Here is a 17,937-nt window from a genome sequence, read left to right as displayed (position 1 = left end):
CTATTTTTATCGATATACATCGATCACTTATCGGATTAAGAATTAATGAAAATGTGTAAATAGGAAAATGTGTAATAAGAAACGCAAAATTTATGACAAAGCCCGCAAAACTGGTGATTTTGCTATGTGGGACAAATATACAAAGACATTAGACGCAAAAATGACAGAGAATTGAGGAAACTTCAAAGGAAATACATCTGCGATGTTTGTGATACCCTGGAAAGCAACAATACAAAACCTTTTTGGAGATATATAAAATCTCTCCGTAGGGAGGTTTTTGGTGTTGGTCCATTAGAACATCTGGGCGCATAGCTTCCAGTGCCAAAGACAAAGCGGAGGCTTTGAATGCCCAATTTTGCTCTGTTTTCACGGATGAAAACATCCAAACATTCCCAACTTCACTCAAAGTACTGTTCCTGATATGCCTGATATAATTATTACTACCCCAGGGATAGAAAAGCTTTTGAAAAACCTCAATGTTCAAAAAGCAACTGGACCTGATAACATTCCTGCCAAGATTCTGAAAGAATGTGCTTCTTCCATTGCTCCAATTTTGCAAAAGATCTTTCAAAAATCTTTATCATCCAGTGCATTATTACCACAAGACTGGCGTGATGCAAATGTTTCACCAATTTACAAAAAGGACAATAGATCATCACCTTCAAATTATCGCCCAGTCTCCCTCACAAGTATCGTCAGTAAACAATTGGAGCATATCATTGTTAGCAACATAATGGCTCACTTTGACAAGTAGGCCTACTCAATTATCAGTGATAAGCAACATGGTTTTAGACGAGGAAGATCGTGTGAGACTCAGTTATCGGGTCTTGTTGATGACCTAGCTCAAGTGCTAAATGTCCGTGGCCAAATAGACCTGTGCATCATGGACTTTAGTAAAGCATTTGATGTTGTGCCCCATCGCCGTCTGCTTGCTAAACTTCACCACCTCGGGATTAGAAATAATATGCAGAATTGGATCCAAGCGCTTCTTTCCAATAGGACCCAGAGAGTCATCATTGATAGTGAACATTCTGCTAAATCTCCTGTTGTGTCGGGAGTTCCTCAAGGCACAGTTTTGGGGCTTCTGTTATTCCTCGCTTATATAAACGATCTCCCGGACAACATCACATCTCAAGTTAGGATGTTTGCGGATGATTTGATCTTATACCGGCAAATTGACTCTATCAATGATTGTCACACCCTTCAACATGACATAAATTCCCTCTGCAACTGGGAAGCCATGTGGCAGATGAAATTTAATAAAGCTAAGTGTTTTATCATGAGGATGACTCATAAGAAAACCCCCTTGGATCATCAACATTTTATGGGTGATTCGCTGCTTCAGGAAGTAAATCAACACCCATATCTGGGTGTTGAACTCTCAAATGATCTCGCGTGGACAAAGCACATTCACCAAACTGTCACTAAGGCAAACAAAATTCTTGGCCTCATCAAGAGAAACTTGTGGAACAGTTCATCTAAAACAAAGGAAATAAAGCCTATAAAACACTAGTTAGACCCAAGTTGGAATATGCTAGTCCAATTTGGGACCCCTACCATAAGACATTAAAAGATAGCCTTGAAAAAGTACAAAGGCGTGCTGCGAGATTTGTAAAAAGTGATTACGGGCGGACAAGTAGTGTTACAAACATGCTTCAAGAACTTGGATGGGACACCCTGGAAACTCGTAGAACTCATGCTAAACTCATCACCATCTTCAAGGAAACTCATGGACTCATCCCAAGCAATATCAGTCATCTCCAGGTCGGCAATTTCCCTACTAGTACTATATGTACCCGTTCATCACATAATTTGAATTACAATATCCCCCAATCCAACAAAGACTGCTACAGAAAATCCCTTTATCCTTGCACTATCCCTCAATGGAACTCTCTCCCTCCTGAAACAAAAACAGCAGCTTCAGTTCAGTGCTTCAAGACTATGCTAGTCGGGATTTTACGTTGTCACTATTACATTCGCATGGACGGACATTTTTTTGCGGGCTCGCTAGGATTCTAGCGAGTAGTTTTCTTGCAGTATTTGGCTTATTTATCATCCAATTTATATCCTTCAATGTACCTGTATATCGTTAGCATATCACGCCAGCGGTCAAAAAAAAAAAGTTTTTGAGGTTTCTGATCGTCACGATGAAACATTTTTTAAAAAAACACGACTTTCTCAGTTCTCCCAGCCATTTTGTTTACTTGTTGTTACCGACGTCACCAATTATTCTCGACCCCACTTGTGCAACGTGGCTGTATCGCGAACACGACTTGACGACAGAAACCGGCTGTAAATGAGGTGGGTCATCTCGTGACTTGCATTGTTTCACCACCGATCACGCTCGTCGGACGTAGGGGGTTGATGGCTTGGAAATTATCTTTTAAGTATCAGAAATTCCAAGTTTAATTTACTTGGATACATTGAATAAGATAACTATGATTTGGAGATCAGATATGTGAGTACCAATTTCATATAAATTAAACTGAATTGCAAAAAAAATTGTTGAAATGTTTGAGCTGCGCAAAACGTTAAGTGTGTAAATCCCATTGACACACAAAATGGCATAAGCCAGTCTCAGTGTACAAACAGCGTACACAAGACTGGCAAGCGAGTCTAGACTATGTCTATGCTGCAGGACGCCACACCAGTAACACCAACATGACCAAGTAATGCATGATGATGCGGAACTGCACGTCACGTCAACAGCCACTACTGGGGCGATTTGTGCAGCAACCACATCAAGATCAAGAATTGGACACAACAGATGAAGTATTTGATTGACAAGGTTACCCCTGCGTCCCCTAGCCGCTTGTATTCGGTCTAGTACTACATGTACATAATCATGTATGACCATGTGACTAGCTCGAGATACTCTAGCTAAAATACAGGTTTACATTTACTATCTTACATTATCTTGCTGCATTTCAGCTAGAGCGCCAGACGACAAGCTTCCGGGTTTTTTGGAGAACAATACTGTTACGTAAGATGAAGAAGAAACCCGCCTCGGAGCCCGCCCTACTCATTATTTCATTGTACTTATTGCAATTTGTCTCCATATATTACGTAATCAACACAAAGGTTTTGTGAGGATTAGTGAGTGGATAAGAAATTGACAGCGGAGGATACGAAGGACACGCCGATTGTTCGTTGTCAATCATGAATTGCAGCAACGTTTTAATATTTTACTCCATGGCATTCCGCAAGCACACAAATTGTGCCGTATTTTTCCAAAGATCATCTCATATGAAGTAAGCTGAATTCGATCTGTACTTTTGTAACATTCCGATCGCTTTTGATCACCTATTATCGACGAATTTGATTGAAAACACGTGAGTTCATATTGTGTAAACATAATTAGCATAGACACAAATGAAATTACGATGCAATACGATGCAATTTGAATGCGCAGCAGATCTATAGAAATAAGGCTGCCCGGCGTATGCAGAATTAGACCACGTCTGCATGTGACTGTACATGGTAAAATTCATGAAAATGCCCCGCAAAATGCACATCAAAAATTCCATAATATACCATGGAACGAGGCAATTGTCAAGAATAAATTTAGTTGCTGACGCTATTTCTTACCGGAGGGTGGCAAAAACTTGACAGTTAACACATGTAAACTGCAGATAAGATGTGTTTTTGATCTAAATTTGACCGTCTGACATTCTAAAAAGTGAAGAATCGAAAATCGCCTCTTCACGCTATTCGCAGCATGTCGCCCACCCGAAGGGCGACCTCTCTGGCTGGCGCTCGCACTTGATCATCATTTAAGATCATCATGATTGTTTCTGCGGCGTGGGGAGGGGCAGGCTATACATCGTGAGAAGAATTTAACTAATTATACTAGGGCCCTTTTTATAGGGCTAAATAGATATGGAGGATAGTATGATGTCAAGGATGTAAATAACAAAAATAAAATAAAAACACGACCAACAGTTCCAAATCTACACCACCAAATTGGACCCCTTCACCAACGCGCTTTGACCACTGCAGTGGAACGACCTTCAACAAGACTGCATCAACCAGCCTTCAAAGACAACATTTAAACAAAGCATCTCCCCCGCCCTTAATTTTTTGTGACCACCCACCTCCTGTTAAAATGGGCCCTTCTTCCTATGTAAGTGCAGACTTCAAAAAGAAGATAATCGCACTGCAGTGTGTTGTGCTCTCCGCATCCAAGATATTGCAGACAGCAAAGTTCAGTGCAAAATATTTACAGTGATGAAGTGCTTTAAAAATACTATAGATGGCTGCTGGTTACTTGGCATCCCCCTTTAATGCCAGTCTGAAGGCATCAAGGGTTGGGTATTCAGCAGGATCTGTCCTTAGAAGATTCCAATCCCGGCTGGATCTTGGAAAGAAGGAGGAAGCAAATTGGTTGGAGTTGTAGTGACCAATCCAGAATCTGGAGCTATGACCTCTGGTGTGGGATTTCGCCTCGTTGAGGTACTCTCTAAATCTGAGTGATGTCAACCAAGTTGTAGCGGATGCGATACAGCATGGACATTCTGCTTTGGTGACGTCTGCTTTCCAGAGTTGGCCATTGAAGGTCTTTCAGTAGGCCAGTCACGCTTGTCCTACGGTCATATTTCCCCATGACATACCGGTTAACGGGCTCCACTGCGCTGTACCTGCTCAACCTTCTTTATGTTCCGTTGAGTGTGTGGGTCCCAAGCCACTGCGGCGTATTCTGCTATTGGGCGAACATAAGTCATGTAGGTGGCTTCTTTGATTGATCTGCTGCAGTAGTGGAATTTGCGTCCCAGGAAAGCACAGGTTGAGTTTGCTTTCTTTGTGATGGCGTCAATGTGGTCGTTGAAGTTAAGTTTGGAATCCACGTGCAGGCCCAAGTACTTGGCTGACGAGACAGTCTCCAGGATTTCACCATGGATGATGTAAGGTGTGCAGATTGGTTTGCGTTTATTTGTGATTCTTACGACCTGGCATTTGGATGGATGGAATTCCATGAGCCAGGTACGTTCCCATTTCTGCAGTGCATTCAAGTCATCTTGAAGAAGTGAGGAGTCTGAGGCAGATGATATTCGCTTGTACAGCACGCAGTCGTCTGCGAAGAGACGGACTTCTGAGCTCTTGACACAACTTGGCAGGTCTTTAATAAAGATGAGGAAGAGCAGTGGCCCCAGCACACTGCCTTGAGGGACGCCAGATGTGACTCTCACCTCGTTAATAACTTGCCCTTCTATAACTACCTGCTGAGTACGGTTGGTTAGGAAGTCGCTCGTCCATTTCAGGATGATACTATTCACGCCATAGTGTTTGGCCTTATGCAGGAGGAGTCTATGGGAGACCATGTCAAACGCTTTGGCGAAGTCTAGAAGGACGAGGTGAGTCTGGCTCTTAGGTATATTCGTCTCAGTTCTCATCAATAGTCTTCGCCAAGTCGTGGATGGTGAGTATTAGCTGAGTATCGCAAGATCTCCTCTTCCTGAAGCCATGCTGCGAGTCGGTTAATATGTTGTTCTCGGAGAGGTGGTTAATAATTGCGCAGTGTACAATGTGTTCGCATAACTGGCATAGGATACATGTGAGAGAAATCGGCCTGTAGTTTGAAGCGTCTGCTCTGTTCCCCTTTTTGAAGACTGGACTGGCTTTCTTCCACGCAGCTGGTAGGCCCCTATGGTGCCCTGGTCTAGGAAAGCCTGGAATAGTAGTGTGATAGCAGGCGCTATCTCTTCTGCTGTTTCCTTTAGCAGTCTGGCTGGAACTCCATCAGGACCGGTTGCTTTGCGTGGCTTCAGGTTCCGAAGTAGTTTGATGACGCCAGCACAGTTAACTTGGATGTTAGGCAGCGGAGAATGTCTGGTGGCTCCTAAGTCAGGAAGCTGGGTTGCTTGGTCGTTTGTGAAGACAGAGGCAAATTGGCGATTTAATATGTTGGCCTTGGTCCTGGGATCGATGTGAAGTAGATTACCATCCCTTAATGGAGCGACACCAGTCTGATCACAGCGTTTGGCTTTTATCAATGCACCCAGTCACTTGTTACCTCTGGATCGCTGTTGATGATCTTGGACAGGTATTGGTTGTATGATTGGCGGCAGGTAGTCTGAGTTTCCTTCTTCAGGCGTCTAAATCTAGACCAGTCACGTTTCTTATTTGTTCTTCTTGCCTTTCTGTATGCGAGTGCTTTCTTTCTGCAGGTCCTCTTCGTAGCAGTATTGTACCAAGGTTGGTTGAACCGAGTAGTGGTTAGCTTGGATGGCACTTCTCCGGTATTCTACGGAGGAGAAGTTGCTGGAGAACCAACCAAGTTCGTAATGCCCACCCACTAAAGTCAACTTTAAAGTTTTAAGTGCAGTGGCTTTGTGAAAAGTTGAGTAACGTTGTAATATTTTAACTTTATTAGGCAATTTTGAGAGTTTTAAGCAAATTTGTGAAACCTTGAGTAACTTTAGGCAATTTTGAGAAAGTTTTAAGGAACCTTTTAAAACTTGAGTAACTTCAGGCAATTTTTAGAAATGCAACTTTTTGAAATTTTGAGGGTATGGGTAGGCCTGCATATGAAAAGGTTTGGCTACAAAACGATTATCTTATAAATGCATCTAGACCTACGCACAGTTTCCACCTCGATACACCCGAGTACAGAGATTTTTCGGCGAATCTAGCCTCTACACAGTCTGTGTTTATACTACACGGTTTTTTAGGGGGGGGGGGGGTTGTAAAATGCGATTAGAAGTGACGTGACACAGGTCAAAAAGTATAGGCACATAGGCACTATAAAAGACAACCACATGGGCCAATCAGTGGTTCACAGCAGCTTAGAGCGGGAGGGTTGCTGGCCCCCTCACCCCATATACACACCTAAGCGGTGCGGTGGGGGTTGGGTGTGCACATGACCTAAACTGAGCATCCTGAGATTCAGAACAGTTCGGGCATCCAGATGGCAGACGATACCTCTCGGTCAAGGATAGGGTGGTCAGTGGGGTCAGTGCTTTAGGTTACACCCCTTACTACCCAGACGGTTGAGTGCATAGCATCATAAGAGCTGTGTGAGCTGGCGACTATTGGAAAAATACGGCATCTGTGATACCTTGTAATCGGTTTTTGTCAAAACCCCGAATGTTCCCTTCATCCAATCAGAAAATCAAATGAAAGCTAACACTTCCAGCTAAAAACATTTTTTTTCATTCCGTAAACAGATATCGCAATACAATGTTTATAGCAACACGAATGTGAAAAATCTGTTTAAACCGACCTATTCAAGCGCAATTTTTGACCAAGATTTGCAGACGGAAACAGACAACAGACATTTATTCTTTGCAAATAGATCAGTTTCGGACAAAATTCTCAACTTTTGGCGCTTACAATTAGGTATTCAACATGTAAACTTATAATATACCGTAAACGTTCGCCTAATGGCGCTTTTGGATTCTTATAAATGTGAGAGCGCCATCCTTGTAAAATCTCAACAGCATTAAGGATACGTGTATGTTAAATTGAGCAACCTGGACATAATGTCTCAGAAAAAAATATCGTGACATGACCCAATACTTTAGGTCACTAGGTCAGTTGCTAGAGCAGCAAATGTTTTGGGGTTTCTTCAGGTATTCTTTCTCAAAGTGCCATTGGACTTAATTTGTAAATCGATTCATACGTTATACCTAACTCATTTTGGTAAATCTTTTTATAACATTGTTATTTCTTCATACTTTTTGTGTCAGTTCCTGCAGAACTGACACCTTCTAGTACAGGTTTGACGATCACGTGACAAATCGAATCTGTGACGTCAATATTAATATCGATATCAATTTAAGGCTGTTCTAGTTTAATATTCTTCAGTTCAAAATTACACCCTTCTATTGTCTGACCCGTTAGCTCAGTCGGTAGAGGGTGCGCCTTGAATGGTGAATGGTACTTGTTCGAATCTTGATTTCTTCCCCCACTTTTATGTGAAGAAGGGTCAAGAAATATTTTTGGATTTTGTCCCCATTTTACGAACGAATATTGTGAATTTTTTTAAATTTTATTTTAATTTTCTTATTTTTTTTAGATAAATAGGCACTGCGAACAAACGGCAACAAAAACCGCTGACAAAATTTGCTCCACCTGCTACCTATCAATGCGTGATATATTCCACTACATTTAACAGTTAAATGACCTTTGAAAAATAGAACGGCCTCAATGTTTCAAATTGTGTAACTACATTACTTTATTCATTTATGCATTATAAATGATCAGCTATTTTTTTTTTTTTTTAAGGATCGAACCCAAGTAGATCAGACCATTTATTCATATAACTATCAGACCACGAAGTAGTTACGTAAATCCGTGATGGTATCGGAACCAAGCACTGTTTGTATGGCGATCATTACGATCACGCTATTTTGGTATGCCTTTTTTGTGTACTGATTGTTTCGATCGTGGTTCATTACTTAAGCGCGTGATCCCGTTGACATAGTAACATTACGTAACTTCGATACCAGGCTTCGATACTGAATAGTTGTTGAGTGCACATAATATGGAAAGCCATTGGGGTATTGTGTGTCTTCCAAAGCGCCTTATAACATGTTCTCATTGTGTTGTGGAATCCTAGCCAGTATTCAATGATAGCTATAGAGGCCTTGCGTTTATCGATTGGCTCCAAACAAAGGATTTAAACAAGTTTCTTCCCCGTAATCATGGCGCAGTGCAGTCCATTCAATCAAATGTTGTCATCAACCTATTTGATCGTAGTGCATTTTGTTATGTGTGTGAGACGAACTGTCGCGGTAGATGCAATCATGCTTTTGTTGAATGCATTTGAGTAGTCCGCCATATTTACGGGATGATACGTCATATGCACAGCCTCTATTCAGTTGGTCGTTGTATGATTTTGTTCGTTCACTCATTCAAATTTTATTTATATCATTTGAAGACTGAGCCTATTATGATACATCCTCCGTGGAACAGTTTCAAACAAATATAGCTAGGGATTATTGGGGCAGAGGTTATCTTTTGAATCCTCTTAGAGGGCTATCATTTTTTTCGGAAGGGGGGGTCCCAAATTTACAAAAGTCTGCGTCAATAAAATTGCGCACCCCCTATTTCGGCAACAAAAAGTTTATGATCCCAAACCCCAAAATTGTATTGAAATCAGTCTTTTTGAATAAAATAACACACTTTCTGTGGTCATCGTGTGACTCCCTACATTTTGGTCATAAAACATTTTATGACCGCACAGTGTCGACATCCTATACGATAAATATAAGTTTAATACTCCGTTGGTGAGCGACGGGCGAGTGGTATTTCACCGAACGCAAGAAAAGGAGTTCTATCTGATTGGCTAGCAATCGATCGCTTAGGTCGCTTAGTAGTCAACTACAAACTCAAAACTGAGCAATGTATTCAATTCGATTGAAATCGATATTCTATTATTGACGTAGATAAAGAGAGTGATAGTGTGTCAATAATGTGCATCTTGATTTTACATGCATTCCTTTATATAATTATTTCTCAAAGAGTTGAATATGATCACATTTTTACCCAGGATTTCAATTTTTTTACCGCAAAATTGCAGTTAAACATATCCACAGCAAAATACCGGTCCTCACTAATTAGTGTATTTAATTTCCAGTTAGTGTATTTAAGATAAAACCTGTGATACCTGACAACAAATAAAATTTTCTTGCAATAGAAATATCATATGGGATACTAATATGGTAGGCCGCAACCGCCACAACGTGGAGCTGCTACGCGTAGCTGACTTTTTGCTCCGTGGAGCCAAATTGACCAATCATGATCTGTTAGAGTTTTTCATTACTCGGAGGTAAAACTGACCAATCAAGTACGACTTACTCATTACGTGAAGCGAATTTATTCATTAAGAATTTGCCAGACGAGCGTCACGTAGTTGCAAGATATCCTCGGTCATGAAAGTTATGATTCAAAAAGTAGTTTATGAAAAGTACGAACCGACTTATTATTAAGATGGACATGCACTCATAAGAAACTCATACAGTATTGTACATAACTATATAGCTAGGCAGAGTGGTGGTAAACCATGCACACAGTTCTGCGATCTGCAGTGTATCGCCGGGAGCTAATTTGTATAACTTGCGCGGTGTGGCCTGCGGAATTCGACCTTCAGCAAACTGCAAACCAGTTCGGATTTACTTTATATACTAGTAGTAGGCCATACATACTGTAGTTAGGGACGCACCATTAGATTCTCAGGGGGGGGGCATGGGAGTTTGGGTCAGGCAGAATTTTTTTTTCGCCGCCGAAGGTGGCGGAATTTTTTTTTTTCCTCCAAGGCAGCAAAAATTTTTTTTTTTGTGCCGCGGCGAAGTATTTTTTTTTTTCAATTTTAATACAATTTTTTTACAAAGTTGGGTGGGGAATTTTTTTTTTTACTCATCATTGAGGTAAAAAATTTTTTAGTCTCACTGGTGGGTGAAGTTTTTTTTTTCGTCTCACTAGTGGGCGAAGTTTTTTTTTCAAAAACTCCCATGCCCCCCCTGGAAATCTAATGGTGCACCCCTTACTGTCCGTTTTCCTATACACAATACTCAGTGCGCTCAGCATTGACGCGTGACCTCTACAAATAGTGTATGTTAGAAGTATAAACCTCCCATGCCCCCCCTGGAAATCTAAAGAAACACCTTACTGTCCGTTTTCCTATACACAATACTCAGTGCGCTCAGCATTGACGCGTGACCTCTACAAATAGTGTATGTTAGAAGTATAGGCCATTGCCTAGTTGACGTCACTGTGTAAAAAATAACCGGCCAATATTTAAAGTATTCTCTGAAATTCTAGAAAATATAGTTTGTAACATGTCCTAAATTTTTAGCTAATTTAGGTGTTTGGAAATATTGGTACTTTTGTGTTTTAGGAAGGATATGTAAGGCCAAAAAAAAAAAAAAAAAAGGTTTGTCTCACGAACATTTGCCAAAAAAGCTAAGTGCTATGCTTTTTTTTTTTTTTTTTTTTTTTTTTGGTTTAGAAGCTATGCTAATGCGTTTTTTGTTTTTTGTGTGTTTTTTTTAGCCTGAGACAAATGAAAATCACAAGACAGGTATTGGAAAACTACAAGTGGTCTTACAATGAAAGAGAAGCAACAAATTTACAATGTTAAGGGCTGGGGTATGATCGTTTGGACAGTATTTATTTTGGGACATTAGAGCACATCAGACATATCGAATTGCATTCTGAATACGAAGAATGTCCTTCTGATATGAAATAATTTTGATTTTTGAAATTCGCAATTTAATACACATTTTATGGCAAATCATTAAAATTGATATTTTTGATATTTAACAGTACTCGAAGTAAACTTTACAAATCTGATGATTTATACTTACAGTGTATGTAGGTGGGATGAAAAGCCGACGATCAATTGAAAATTTTGACCTTTCGTATTGGAGATATGGATTTTTTTCCCAAAACACCCAAAAAAATAGGTCTTTTTGGGAAAAAAAAAAAAAAATCCATATCTTCAATATGAAAGGTCAAAATTTTCAATTGACCGTCGGCTTTTCCTCCCAGCTACATACACTTTGAGAATATATCATTAGATTTATATAATTTACTTCGAGGACTGTTATATATCAAAATTTGAAAAATATTAAATTTTTATAATTTGTCATAAAATTTGTATTATATTGTGATTTTCAAAAATGAAAATTATTTGATATCAGAAAGACATGCTTCGTATTCAGAATGCAATTCGATAGGTCTGAGGTGCTCTCATGTCCCTCAAAAAATACTGTCGAAACGCAATAAACGCTCATTCTAGATCCCTTAATATTCTGTAACTGTATTTTATTTGCCTTCCTAGAGCTGATCACTATTAAAAATCAGTGCAAAATACAAAGTTACGATACAAATGTTGGTATGAGCGAGATTTGATGTTTCCATAGAGGTGAATCGCCCCGACACCAACTCATTTTTAGGGCATTCAGAGTAACCGAATCGGCGCACCGATGCAGTGCCCAATTCCTCAGCACAGTCCCCCCTGTTTTAACTATACGAATACGAACAATCATGTTGAAATAAACGGTAAAAAATTCGTTAAAAAACAGCTACAAAAAATACAAAAATTTATGAAAACAACATGGCTTCACTCGATCGCAGAGTTCTCCGTAGGCTAAATCCTTTTATATTGCATCCACTTTGCTTCGTCGGCTTTACGCTCCGTGCCGTTGCAAGGATGGCGTGAAACTAGCGAGACTGAGGCTACGGTGTGGGTTACGGGCTATCTGCAACACTAATGGCATACGCGCTGCCTGACATTTTCGATGGTTTTCTGACATTGAGGAATTCATTTTTACTACGTTGGTCGAACTATCGGGAACCGGAAAAATCGGCGAAAAAAAAAAAAAACCTTTAAAAAGGCGGTCAGCGCGTAGACAAACGCGCTGTATCGCTTTCACATACTTATGCGCGCGGGTTCGTGAGACAAACCTTTTTTTTTTTTTGGCCTAAACGACAGATAACACCAAAAAATATGAAGAAATTATTTCTAAACCGTGTTAAGTCATTAAGCTTCTCATTTTCAAGAACGCTGGTTAACAATAAGCAGACTATTGTCTCATTTCGTAAACAAAAGCCCACAGTATTGTTACCTTGCGTTCGCTTTATAATCGTTCACCCAACTGAAACTATAATACCAGCTCATTGCTCATTGCACAGGTAAAACAGACACAAGTGCAGTGTGTATTACACCAGAGAAGATCTGATGTAACATAGTTGAGCTGTTTTCATTGAGTGTTATCTTGGTTTAATAGCTTTTAAGGCCAGAGTAAGGGGAGACACATTCGTCCACACCCGAATTTGAGATTTCTTGATATTTATCAACACTAAGATGTATTCTTTCACTTGAAACTGATAAAAATACAACTTCCTAATATTTACTTGTATTTTTGCTTGATTTATTTCACTCTTATCAACTCTAAAAAGTCACATGGCTCAAGACAGCTTAGTAAATTGGCGGGAAATAATGAGTCGGCAATGCGCGAATGCGAAATATTGCGATTACGCGCGCGATTCGCGTCGCGTGACGCGGCGCAACTCTGCGCGTATGTCCAACGCAGTCAAGGCGCATTCGGTATGCTGTTAACGCCAGCAAATGTGATGTAAATAAAAATTCCTTTAAAAGGAATAGGGCGAGCAAATTAATTGTCAAGATAAAGGTGTAGTTCCAAGTAAAATAAAAAACATGTTTCACGTCCAGGTTTTTGAAAAAAGGGAGGAGGAGAGGCCTTTTTATTTTGTATCGCAGAATCGATACAAAATAACCATATTTAGAGCTATTTTAGCGTGCACAATAATGCCTGCAAAAAGGAGGAGGCCTCTTTTTATTTGTTGTTCTGAGGGGTAGGCCCCCTCTAATGATCTCAAAACCTTCCAAATTGTTTCTTGTATATTGGGAAGGCTATAGAAAGCATCTCAACATCCTAGACATAATTTTTAAAAAGTTAAAACTGAATTTCAAAATATAAAAATATAATTGAAGAAACCTCCAAAAAGGAAGCGGGAGGGGACGTGAAACATGTTTATTTTTTTTATTTGGCCTAATGCAGTATTACTTCGATTTTCACTTGTCATCATTAGCAGAGGAGTGAAATTTTGATTGAAAGAATTAAACTAAGGGACGCACATGGGGGGGGTAGGAAGTTGGGTTCGGGGAAAGAATTTTTGGGTTCATTATCGAACCCCAACGGTTTTAGCTTGTATTTATATTATATATCAGCATAGGCCTATCGGTTTTAGCTTGTATTTATATTATATATCAGCATAGGCCTATTTGTTTGTGATATTTCAAGCGTTTTAAAATTTCAAAATAATCCCATTCAATTACACGGTTGACGATGAAAATTTACTGAATTTAGAGAATGCAATGCGGCCACCACCTGATATTTAGAGGAGTATGCCAATTAAACAATGAATCACCACTCATGACTCGAGGTCAAAACCATTATGTAAATAAGATAATGGCGACTAAAATTGGCTCACAGACATGAGTTCATTATTATGTAAATGAGATGTCATTGTTCAGTGTTTGCATGCGATCTCAAACAAGGGCATGTTGACATAACTTAATTGACACATACAAGCAAGTATTTTGTCAGTATTAATAAAACTATAATGGGGCTATTAATGTAGCCCAACTGTATGTAAAATCTGGCAATACCGCTAAATCTTAAATTAATGAAAATATCTGTTGCAATTTTCGGATTTGCATAAAAGTAATTCTAGTTCATCCAAGTTGTAAAACAATTATTTCTTTTAATACAAACACATTCCTTGGTAAAACAACTTTATAGCGCTGTTTGTATATCAATATGAAGTAGTAATGACAAATTTAAATGTACACTATCGCCTCTGTAGTTTCCTGATTACATAGACAGCAAGATTATTTTGTTTTTATTCTGCAACGCTGTGAGGAAATAAGTAGACCAAAACCCATCGCAATAGCGCGAGAAATGCTGCGCATTTCTCGCCCAATTTTATTATTTTGGATTTAGGCGCACTAAAAACAGACATTATAGATTCATTGGTGCAAAAAGATGCATATTTAGACCATACACCAGATACAGCTTTTACAAGCGTGAAAGTCTTGCCGTTTTAAAATATAAGGACGTTTTGTGCATAATTTTGACATTTTTTTACTAAAACGTCGATTTCTCAGAGTTCATTTTAACAATATTGTACGATTTTTGTGACAAGATAACTCGAAAATATGCAAGCAAAAGGTAAACCTTTTGCACTATCGTTTAGAGCACATCAAATTCTAGGTAAGGTTTTCTCATTTTTTCAAAATATTTGTTTTGAACAAAAATATACACCATTATGTGCAATTTTTAGTTTAATAGAGTGACAAAATTGCTTTTTTCACATGCTTTTTGCAATTTTTCGAAAAATAAGACGAATTTCAAAAAAATAAAAAACCCTTCCCTTCTCCATGAAAAACTAACTAATTTTTTTTACTCCGAACGGATTTTTTTTTTTTTTTTTCACAAAAAAATTGGGGTAAAAAAGTGAATTTTTGTGATTTTTTCAAAAACTCGAGATTTTTGAACAAATCTTACGTCACCATGGGATTCCTTGACTCATTTCCTTTCCAAAAATGTATAGTTTTATATACTTTGGACATACAATTCAAAAATAATGATGCTCGAAAAGGTCCGTGTTCTCTCCCATGTAGACATGACTGCATCATGATTATTTTAAAGTCAACAACATTCAACAATATGATCACCGTGATAGTATGACAGTATCAGTACCGTGGGTGTCAGTGATCCTGGCCTGACACAGTAGACAAACAAACAAACAAACACGCCACACACATGACACATGCATGCAAGGTAACATTGACTATACACTAATCAAACAATGGTATTGATCCTGTACAACTGGTCGTGGTTTATTTACAATCGATTCATTTAAAATTCCCATAGTAAACATTAATTTTGGAAAGAGTTTTCTCTCTCTGGAACGAGGATGCATCCACTGGCTCCGCGTAATGAAAAGATCTAACGTGATTGGTCAATTTAGCTCCGCGAAGCGAAAAGTAAGCTACGCGTAGCAGCTCCACGTTGTGGCGGTTACGGCCAGCCATATACTGATCATGCCAAAATCGTAAAAACATAGAATAGAAACAGTGTGGCAGGCTCTCAAAATCTCAAATTGTATGCTTAGCCTAAGTCGCTCGGTCTATCTCGAAAAACATCACCATGCGTAGCTGTTGAAAAACGTGAGGATTCATCGTACTATCACGGCAATTTTTGACACGAAGATATAGGGACGATGACGGTGTGGGTGGGTTCAACATTACCTGAGTTTGCAAATCCTGCAATCTTCATGGGAGTAATTTACTTAGTGCAAAAGTGGTCAAAATATTGCTCTGCAAGCATGAATCACATGGTTTTATAAACAAACTCATATTAACCATAAACACGAATAAAAATAGCCATCTCTCAACACGCGATATTCAAAATTCCCGAGCCGAAATTATCTAGAGCAATGACTCCAAATAATTCAATGAAGCCTGACTACAAATGAGCACAGATAACCATGACGTCATTGCTCTAGAACATTTCGGCGCGGGAATTTTGAATATCGCGTGTTGAGAGATTGCTGCTCAATATGATAAACCCAAATCATGAAAATTAAACGAAGTGTCCGGCAATCACAACATTAAGTCTTATATGTTAGAAAAATAATTATGAAGCACGAATCACATGGTTTTATTTAAAACAAACTCATATTAACCATAAACACGAATAAAAACAGCCATCTCTCAACACGCGATATTCAAAATTCCCGCGCCGATTGTCTAGAGCAATGACGTCCCAATAATTCAATGAAGCCTGACTACAAATGAGCACAGATAATCAGTTTAAAAAGTTCTTAATTTCTCACCTGGTTGGTGACGATAAGGTTTCTTAACTCCACCAGTTGCCAAGGCTGACTTCTGTGGAGACTTTGTAGCTAACGTTGTGCGTGGAGCTTTGCCTCCAGTCGATTTACGAGCTGTTTGTTTGCTTCGTGCCATGGTGCAGTCGCTCTCAAAGACCTCTGCTCAAAGATGTTGCCACAGAGCAGAGAGAAGATATCCGTGAGAGGACACTCTATTCACGTGGTTTCTTTTCCAACAGGTGGTATGCGCCGTGAATTCTCTAAATTCAGTAAATTCCCATCGTCAACCGTGTAATTGAATGGGATTATTTTGAAATTTTAAAACGCTTGAAATGTCACAAACAAATAGGCCTATGTTAATAAATAATATAAATACAAGCTAAAACCGTTGGGGTTCGATAATGAACCCAACAAAACTAACCGAGTATATGGAAAATGCCATACGGCCCAGGCGGTTTCACAAGTTGCCGGCTCTATCATGCCACTCGCCGCCTGTTTTCCAACGCAAAAAGATCACGAATTTTGGTGGCTTGCAAATGAAGAGTGTCCACACTATCGACTGATTACGTAACTGTTATGAATAATTTATTAGTTTTTCAATGCAATCACCTCGACCCATTAGTACATATTATCTGTATTATCAAAGTACTTGGAATAGCAATCCAGTGAGTTCAATTTAGCTCAATCGTTAATCGTTGACGTTGAAGCAGTCAAGTTAGCTCAGTCGTTAAGGCGTTCGACTATGGTGTGAGAGGTTGCGGGTTCGAACCCTGGCGGTACCTAGTATGCTCTCATGGAAAAATCGAGTTAGCTTGAAATTCCCCTGGACAAGGAATTTACTGCTAATTGTCTCATTGTAACCCGTACGAAACTCGGGGAGCTGATCCTGGTTGCGATGGTTATTTATGGAATGTCTAGGGTGTGCGCTCTTGTAGCAGCAAAGTCTCTGATTTGTTGTAGGCCTATAATTGGTTTATGGAATGATGTGGGGCCGTAGCCGGGGGCCGTAGTGGTCAACGACAACCTGTAAAGTGTGCTGAGGTTTTTGGATCAACGTCTAGACGTTGTGCGTAGCGCAATATAAATCACTGCGCTTTTTTAGTCAAGTTAGCTCAATCGATAAGGCGTTCGACTATGGTGCGAGAGGTTGCGGGTTCGAACCCTGGCGGTGCCTAGTACACTGATCCTGGTTGCGATGGTTATTTATGGAATGTCTAGGGTGTGCGCTCTTGTAGCAACAAAGTCCCTGAATTGTTGTTAAATGGTTTATAGAATGATGTGGGGCCATAGTGGTCAGCGACAACCTGTAAAGCATGCTGAGGCTTATGGATCAACGTCTAGGCGTTGTGCCTGTGCGTAGCGCACTATAATTCACTGCGCTTTTTTTTTCAATGAACTTTTTTGTTTCAAATACTACTTGACACCTGTCACGCATTTCCTTCGTATTATTGACAGCAGGTCCTAATTTCGACATTATTATTGCGAAAAGTCATTCCCAAATTAACTTAGTAGACTTTCTTTGAAAAACATATCACTGGTGCCTGATGGGAAATACCCGTCCGCCATTTCTCG

At 39.5% G+C, this 17,937-nt stretch overlaps 1 long non-coding RNA gene across 1 annotated transcript; it reads left to right on the top strand.

Moving 5' to 3' along the window:
* The first annotated feature begins 11,759 nt into the window (after nucleotides 1-11,759).
* LOC140136660 (uncharacterized) lies at nucleotides 11,760-12,348 on the top strand. Its single transcript, XR_011856722.1, has 2 exons — nucleotides 11,760-11,866; nucleotides 11,898-12,348. It is a non-coding gene; the product is annotated as an uncharacterized lncRNA (long non-coding RNA).
* The last annotated feature ends 5,589 nt before the right edge of the window (nucleotides 12,349-17,937 follow it).

This window comes from Amphiura filiformis, chromosome 16 (assembly GCF_039555335.1).
Source record: "Amphiura filiformis chromosome 16, Afil_fr2py, whole genome shotgun sequence".
NCBI lineage: Eukaryota > Metazoa > Echinodermata > Ophiuroidea > Amphilepidida > Amphiuridae > Amphiura > Amphiura filiformis.
The sequence above is the reverse complement of the archived record's forward strand: the minus strand, read 5'-3'. Positions and strand labels throughout refer to the sequence as shown.